Here is a 9118-nt window from a genome sequence, read left to right as displayed (position 1 = left end):
GGCATATGATGACATATAGCCTCGACTCTTGAATACATCTTGAAATTAAAGCCCAATACCACGACAAAACTTCTGCTTGGTAGAAATTATAAGTGATATTGTAAAGCACTGGTTCGTCACTGTGTCTGGATAACTTTCTAAAACGTGATGGAGTACACCTAACGTTTACAATGCAAGAATTCTGAGTACATGATTTTCATTTTTCATTGGATCTCATGACCAGAACTTTTGTGACTCAGTTAAAATATAACCTCAGTGTCTTCTACAATCTTTGGAAACATATTTGAAGGAATAATGCACATTATTATATTAACCATGGACAGCTTAATTTCTCAGGAATGAGTATGAAGACATTTTTAAAACATTGGTGTAATCATATCTTCATTTTTCTTTCACATACAGTTTGAGACATGACTCCTTCTGTCTTCCTGGTCATCCTGTTCTTGGGAGATGTATCAGGTGCTTCAGCATTTGATCACAGTTTGGATGTCGATTGGCAAGTGTGGAAGATGAAATATGAAAAATCATACACTCCAGTTGGTATCCAGGAAAATATGCATAGGGTCCCCAGAGTAAAAGTTACTAGGTACATGAGAGATCATAGGTGCCCCACCAAAACCACCACCACCATTGATATTACCTAATAAAAGTTGTGAGCACAGAATGTTCAGATTCTCTTTTCCTTGGTATGTGAAAGTTAGACCACAGTGTGGTAAGATCCCTTTTCTGACCTCTAGTCACCTGCAACAGCAAGTCCTAAAGGTCAGCCTGTGCAGGACATCAAATAGAATGAATTTTCTTACATTATATTCTCATCTAAAAGGAAGATGTAATGAAGAGAGCAGAATGGGAAGAAAATGTGAAAATAATTAAACTGCACAACATGGAGAATTCCCTGAGGAAGAATACCTTCACCATGGAAATAAATGAATTTGCTGACATGGTGAGTGTGACTAGGATCACTTCACACTGTTTTATTGATTGCTTTACATAGAATCTTTCTTTAATAATCATTTATGCACTTTTCCTTGAATACTGATGAAGAATTCAAGGACATGATAATTGGGTTTACATTGCCAGTTCACAACACTGGGAAAAGTCTCTGGAAACGTGCACTTGGTAGTCGTTTTCCTAACTCTTGGAATGGACGAGATGCTTTGCCCAAATTTGTTGATTGGTGAAATGAAGGCTATGTGACTCCTGTGAGGAAACAGGTATTACATTGTCAAATGCCTTTCTTCTTCTTCTTCTTCTTCTTCTTCTTCTTCTTCTTCTTCTTCTTCTTCTTCTTCTTCTTCTTCTTCTTCTTCTTCTTCTTCTTCTTCTCCTTCTCCTCCTCCTCCTCCTCCTCCTCCTCCTCCTCCTCCTCCTCCATCTCCTCCTCATTATTATTATTATTATTATTGCTGTTATTATTATTATTAATCTCCTCTTTTTCCTCTTTTTTGTTTGTTTACTTTATAGCTTACTTTGCTTGACACAGTTTTTCTTGTTTTAAGAAACTTTGGTGTCCTGGAGCTCATTTGGAGACCAGGCTGGCCTTGAATCCACAGAGATCTGCCTGCCTCTGTCTTTCAAGTGCTGGGGTTAAAGATATATACCACCATGCCAGGTTATGCCCATCTTTTTAAACAACATGAATGTCAAAGCAGGGCATGTCTATGTATTCAAGTTGAATGTGGATGGAATTGCAATTTGCTTTTTAAATAATATTTTTTGTTCTTTGAAATCTTTATACATTTTACAGTGTATATTGATCTTAGCCATCTGCCCCACATATTATCCAACTATTAGATTCTCCTCTCTCACTGTAGACTTTTTCATTGGAAAAATTATTTACATTTCAAGTGCTATACCCTTTCCCAGTTCGCCTGCTCTCAGATAGCCCCTATCCCATCCTCTCTCCCCCTACTTCTATAAGGATGTTCCTTCATCCACAATACTCCCATCTCCCTGGCATCACTTCCCCTACACTGGGGCATCTTTCCGGTCAGCATAGGATCAAGGACCTCTCCTCCCATTGATACCTGATAAGGCATTCCTCTGCTACATACACAGCTGGAGCCATGTGTACCTCTCAGTTAATGGCTTAGTCCCTGGAAGCTCTGCGGGGGCGGGGGGGAAGGCTCTGGTTGGTTGATTTTGCTTTTCTGCCTATGAGGTTGCAAACTCCTTTAGCTCCTTTAGTCCTTTCTCTAGCTCCTTCATTGGTGACTCCATGCTCAGTCCAATGGTTGTCTGTGAGCATCTGCCTTTGTATTTAAAAGGCTCTGGCACAGACTCTCAGGACACAGTCATATCAGGTTCCTTTCAGTAAGCATTCTTTGGCATCCACAATACTATTGGGGTTTTGTGACTGTACATGGGATGAATCCCCAGGTGAGACAGTCTCTAGATGGCCTTTTCTTCAGGCTCTGACCTGCACTTTATCTACATATTTGCTCCTGTGAGTATTTTGCTCCCCTTCTCAGAAGAAACAAAGCACATGCACTTTGGTCTTCCTTCTTGAGCTTCATGTGGTCTTTGAATTGTATCTTGAGTATTCATAGCTTTTGGGCTAATAGTCACTTATCAATGAGTGCATACAATGTGTGTTCTTTTGAGATTGGGTTACCTCACTTAGGATGATATTTTCTAGTTCCATCCATTTACCTAAGAATTTCATGAATTCATCATTCTCAATAGTTAAATAGTACTCCATTGTGTAAATATACAACATATATTCCTCTATTTAGGGACATCTGGGTTCTTTCCAGCTTCTGAATATTGTAAATATTATAAAAGGCTGCTATGAACATGGAGCATGTGTCCTTATTGCATGTTGGAGCGACATGCAATAAGGACACATGTTGGTCTGGGTATGTGACAAGGAGTGGTGTAGTTGGGTCCTCAGGTAGTACTATGTCTAGTTTTCTGAGGAACAACCTTACTGATTTCCAGAATGGTTTTCCCAGCTTGAAATCTCACCAACAATGGAGGAGAGGTCTTCTTTCTCTACATCCTCACCAGCATCTGCTGTCACCTGAGTTTTTGATCTTAGCTATACTGGTTGCTGTGAGATGAAATTTCAGAGTTGTTTTTATTTGCATTTCCCTGATGACTAAGAATGTTGAACATTTCTTTAGGTGTTTCTAGTCATATTACTGTCATTAATAACCCATAAAACAAATAACTCCTGCTCAGACGTTCATGTTGTCTATGAGTGTATGTGCATGTGTGTATGTATGTATATTTTAGTGTGTGTGTGCTGCTGTATACACATACTGTTAGCATTCAAATCCCTTAGGAGACTGAGTACTCCTTCCTGAAGATCTATCAACTGCAAGTTCTGAATTTTTATTAAGTATTAGGCTGTCTGGGTTGTTTTTGAGTATTTGTTTATAGATGACCACATTTTCTTCTCTGCTTAGGGAAAATGTAATTCTTGTTGGGCTTTTCCCGTGACTGGTGCCATTGAGGGACAAATTTTCAAGAAAACAGGAAATCTGATCCCACTGAGTGTACAGAACCTAGTGGACTGTTCTAAACCTCAAGGCAACAGAGGCTGTCTTTGGGGTAATATGTACAATGCCTTCCAGTATGTTTTACAAAATGGAGGTCTGGAGGCTGAAGCAACCGATCGTTATGAATGAAAAGTAAGTGGACTTCCTAAGTTCTCATTTCGGCTCAGCTTGTAATGACTGACCATTATAGAAATTATACATTATCTTCAGAACTCAGATTACATGCTAGAACCTCTCTTTGTACACTATTAGCATGGTTGTTATATTTTGTTTGCATGAGTTTTTGGTGTGATGATATCAGTATAGCCCTTTTTCCTTTTGTGCATATGAAGAATATGGAAACAGTTTCACAGTTAATTCAGAACTCTGTGTCACTCAATTTCCTTGTAATTAGAAAAGAAGGACCTATCACTTGTTATTGAAGATAAAAGAACTTATTTTTAGTTCCTAAACATCCAGCAATATTTTACTTCCTGGAACTATTTTTAAAACTCCTTACTTGAGCGTGTTCATTTGCAAAGTACAGAGTGCTGTGGTTCTGACTCTTGCTTCCAGGCAGTAGGTGGAAGTAACTGCATTTCTTTTTCTTTATCTTTTAAAGGATGGACTATGCAGGTACAATCCTAAATATTCAGCTGCTAAAATCACAGGATTTGTGCCACTCCCAGAGAGTGAAGATGTCCTAATGGATGCTGTAGCAACTAAAGGGCCCATTGCTACTGGAATTCATGTTGTCCCTAAGAGTTTTAGGTTCTATTATGGAGGTTAGTATATTTCCTTTTATATATGAAGAAAAAAATGAGTGCCATTTCTATGCCATGACAAGTTCACAGACCACATGCTATATAAACCATATGATATGAATGATTTTCTGGATTTTACTCATCCCCATGCAATATTTCTAAAACCACATGCTATATAAACCATATGATATGAATGAGTTTCTGGATTTTACTCATCCCCATAAAATATTCTAAGTACTGAATTTCACCTGATATGAACCTCCACATGAAACTTAATATGTCATAATTAATAAAAATTTATTGTCTATCTAAGTTTCCAACTCTTCTCACATTAGTAGAAGTTTTATATATTTACAGAAACAAGTTATCTGAAATGATATCATAACAGAGCCTTTGAATTAAGCAATTTATATCCTGTAAGTTTAATTTGACATGAGATTCTACTAATAAAAATAGACAATTGTAAAAGTCATCTTATATGCTTGTTGACCATGATTATGAACAAATATCATTACTTTGAATTTCTTCAATTTTTGGTGAAACCATGTAAATATATATATATTACATGTAATATATGCATGCATATATATGCTGATATATATTATTGATAGGTATATATTCTTATGAACAATTCATAAATCTCATTATTCAATTGTAGTTTATATAATTTCAGGATCTTTGAAAATGTCTCCCTATTGATGGTGGCAGTACTCATCATCATGTAGCCTTTGTATCTCATGTCAGCATCCATTTTACTTCTCAGGTGTTTGTCATGAGCCAAATTGCACCAGTTCTGTGAATCATGCTGTTCTGGTGGTTGGCTATGGATTTGAGGGAAATGAAATATATGGCAATAACTACTGGCTGATCAAGAACAGGTATAAACTGATGAAATTTTTGTATTTAAAATTCTAGGGGCTAGAGAGATGGTTTAGTGATTAAGGGCCTGGATACCCTAACAGGGGATGCAGGAAGAGATTAAATGTTGCAGTCAGTATTTTGATACACAGCTTAGAAATTTTTGACCAATTTAAGTTGAACAAAGTTTATTCTTGTTTTTCCATGTACACGTGTGAGGTCTATTTGTCTTTCTGCATGTCTGCGTGCACATATGTGTGTGTGCAAGTGCCCCTGTGTAGAGCTCTTATTTTAACATCAGCTCTTTCTCAATCATTATACAACTTCCATATTTAGGCAGGGTTTCTGGGTGATCTAGGAATTTATTGCTTACTCTAGCTATCCAGGTTGCTACATGCATACCCAGTGTCCATGTCCCCAAATCTTTATTATAGGCATGCAACAATATCAATCTGATTTAAAATTGTCCTTGAAGTTGATCTCCACTCATTAAACTCTGAGCTCCCCTTTAACACTTAAGAACTTACTGCCAATATACTATTGTGAAATTTCCTGGTTTCTAGGCTTTAAATGTCATGTCAGTGCCATTAATTATGTCACACATGAAACATGTTTTTAGTTGTGATGCATGTTTGGGAAGAAACCTCCATTCTTTGCTGTAGCATTCTCATCCTGTTTTAGGCATCTTTTGATACTCAGGAATAGAGCTTATGCTTTCTCTGATACTTCTGTTATGCTAGATTCTTGCCAGCAATTGTATTATGTCAATCATGTGTTATTATTTCTACTAATTGGAAAATATTATTTCTTTCAGCTGGGGTAGACGATAGGGATTGGGTGGTTATATGAAGATTGCCAAAGATAAGAACAACCACTGTGCAATTGCTTCATATGCCCAATACCCTACTGTTTGAGCAACCTGATGTTCACAAGGAATCATACAGCGTGAGACTATTTCCAGAACAGTGCCATCCACTCCAATGAACAGTCTTTGACACATGAGTATGTTAACCTCTTTGAGTCCCACAAAATCCACATGTAATGTGAATTCTTGGAGATTTCAAATATTTGACATGAGCACTGTAACTTTTACCTTAACTAATGAATGCTTATTTTTCCTAAAGTAACTTTACTTTCAGTTTTAAAGATTGTGCAAATAAACTACCTTTAAAAAGAAAAATTTATGTACTTTTTGTGGTAAGAAATGCAATTCATCTTGAAGTTGGGATTGAGTGCTAATCTGGTATTCAGGAGAAAGGATGGATAGATCCTGTGCGATGTGTGTTATCCTTCATAACTGTTGTTTGATTGCAGTTTGACTGCAGTTGCTGACTGTTTTTGATTACAAAGTTCTATATATCCACCAGAAATCCTTCCCTGAAATACTATATGATAATTACTGAATTGGACATTTTTAGCTAACACAAAGGCACCCAGTATCAACTCATGGCCCCTCTGTGCAATGAGAAGTCACCATGTGCTACTGCTTTATGTTGGGCTGTGGCTATCTCTTCTCCATGACTTCAACCATGTATTAGGTTCCAAAAAGCCCAGCATACTTACTACAGTATACTCTGATAAATTCATCAGAGCAGAAGCATAGACAAAGACTTTAAAATTGCCTCTAGGTGGAAGATAAGAGGGAGAAGAGATGTACAGGGTTTTGAATGTGAATAGTGGGGAGACAAGATGTAGCTATTAGTGATCCCCGGTTTAGATAGTAAATCCACCAGGATTTGCCACCAGAGGATTTCAATTTACATGACTTACAATATTATAATTCTACTTGTTACACCCAGTGATTGAGTTAGAATTGTATGTGAACTAAGATTTGTGGTGTTTTCCTTCATGAGACGGCTTGACTGGGGTCCAAAGAGAAAGGTACATTGGGTTTGCCAGAAGTGCACGCCAAAATGCCAAGGGAATTTTGAAGCAAGTGGCTGGGATGGTAGCAAGACTCAAGTGGTAACTTAGCAGCTGGGTGTAGTAATTTTGGAGCTCTGAGTCAGTTTCCATGAGATGAGAACAGCCTGCCAATGTTCATAAGTGTCTGTCTGGCCAGCCTATGGGTGCCTGCAGGAGTAGCGTGGAATGGATTGAGTTTTAGTATTTCCCACAACAGGTAGCAAACCAACATGTTGAACAAGGATCCACTAGAAATTTAAGATTATTAACCTGAGAGTTGGAGTTTTGTTTTCTAAATGAGAGAAAAGTGACCCTGGGACTACTCATGATGGCTCATGCATGGAAACCTTGAAACAAAGAAAGAGGGCTCTGAGGTTCCCTGCTGTGGAAAGAGACAAGATGGCTGCTCTGAGTTAGAGAGTCAAAAAATGGAAGCTGCCTACATCTTGGGGGCAGATTTTGACTTACCTGTGAATTTATAAAATTGAGATTATTTGCTTTTAGCATAGAATTTTTTCTTGTGTGTCCAAATCACACACAAGATTTTGCCCATGGTTCAGAACTAGGATAAGGTAAATTACTCACTGACTCTGAGTAGTGAGGGCAGTGATAATTCCCTCCTAAGAACAGGTATTAATTAATAGAAGTCTATGTCTCCAGGTAGAGAGCATAACCGATAGATGGTATAATAGGATGGCTGCTCTAGGCAGCGAGCTTAACAAGTAAAAATTACCTGCTTCATATAGATAGATTTTTTTTAGTGAAAGTTTGAATTAATTGCTTAAAATGGTATATATATATATATATATATATATATATATATATATATATATATATATAAAATGACATGTGTATATATATATATATATATATATATATATATATATATATATATATATGATGCACATGTATATATATGTGTGTGTGTGTGTGTGTGTGTGTGTATACAAAGTCTTATAGGACATTCAAATTCTATCTAACATGGGCTCCATGGGAATTTGGGGTTTAAATCCTGGTTTGACAAGCTGCTTATATATAAGAAGGTATAGATAGAAGTGTGAATCAATTGTTTTAAAGATGGCATAAGGTCTGCCGGATAACTAACTCACAGTCTTTGAACATGGCTCCACAGGGATTTAGGGTTGATGATCCTGACAGGACAGATTAGGAAAAGATCCCAAGAATAGGTATTTACAATAAACAAGAGGGTTTTTGTTTGTTTGGTTGGTTTGGGTTTTTATTATTTTTTAAGCATAATAGGGAGAATGTATGAAAACAACTGTCTTAGGGAAGCTTTGAAGTCCTGCAGGATAGCTTATATTCTTTGAACATGGGCTCCTCAGGAATTTGGGTTAATTTCCTAACATGACAAATAGAAAAAGCCTAAGAAATAGTCACATACCGTATTTGAGTTTACTTCATTTGTTTTGAATAATTTTAATTTTCAAAATGGGTATGATTTTGAATTTTGTAATTTTATTATTCCTCTGGGAAAGGGATCAAAATAAAGGCTTTTCTGGTTACTGTTTCAAGGATATGTTGATTTGGGAGAAAGGTTTTACTTCGAATTTTTAGAAAAGGTGATTAGTGTCTATACAACTTCCAGAGTAATATGGATCAGATATGACAAAGGGAGAGCCCCTGGAGAAGTAGATTCCAGAAAATCAAACAAAAAGTTATCTTGATGATACTAAAATTTTGTTTTGAGATTTGTATATTACAGAATATACAACCTTGGTGAGTCTCACCATCAGATAGGCTGAACTGACCTGCTTTGAACTCTTGATCTCTTGAACATTCAACCAGATACAGTCAGGACCCAGACATGGTCATGATACGTAAATAATAAGGTTTTTGTTGTGTTTTCCTTCATGAGACGGCTTGACTGGGGTCCAAAGAGAAAGGTACATTGGGTTTGCCAGAAGTGCACGCCAAAATGCCAAGGGAATTTTGAAGCATGGGGCTGGGATGGTAGCAAGACTCAAGTGGAAACTTAGCAGCTGGGTGTAGTAATTTTGGAGCTCTGAGTCAGTTTCCATGAGATGAGAACAGGCTGCCAATGTTCATAAGTGTCTGTCTGGCCAGCCTACGGATGCCTGCAGGAGTAGT

The 9118-nt window shown here is 37.2% G+C and overlaps 1 pseudogene; it reads left to right on the top strand.

Annotated features, from left to right (window-relative positions):
* Positions 1–410: 410 nt before the first annotated feature.
* On the top strand, positions 411–6018 carry LOC127665205 (cathepsin Q-like; annotated as a pseudogene).
* Positions 6019–9118: the final 3100 nt, after the last annotated feature.

The sequence above is a fragment of the Apodemus sylvaticus genome, chromosome 14 (assembly GCF_947179515.1).
Source record: "Apodemus sylvaticus chromosome 14, mApoSyl1.1, whole genome shotgun sequence".
Taxonomy (NCBI): domain Eukaryota; kingdom Metazoa; phylum Chordata; class Mammalia; order Rodentia; family Muridae; genus Apodemus; species Apodemus sylvaticus.
This window is presented reverse-complemented; position numbering and strand designations above follow the sequence as displayed.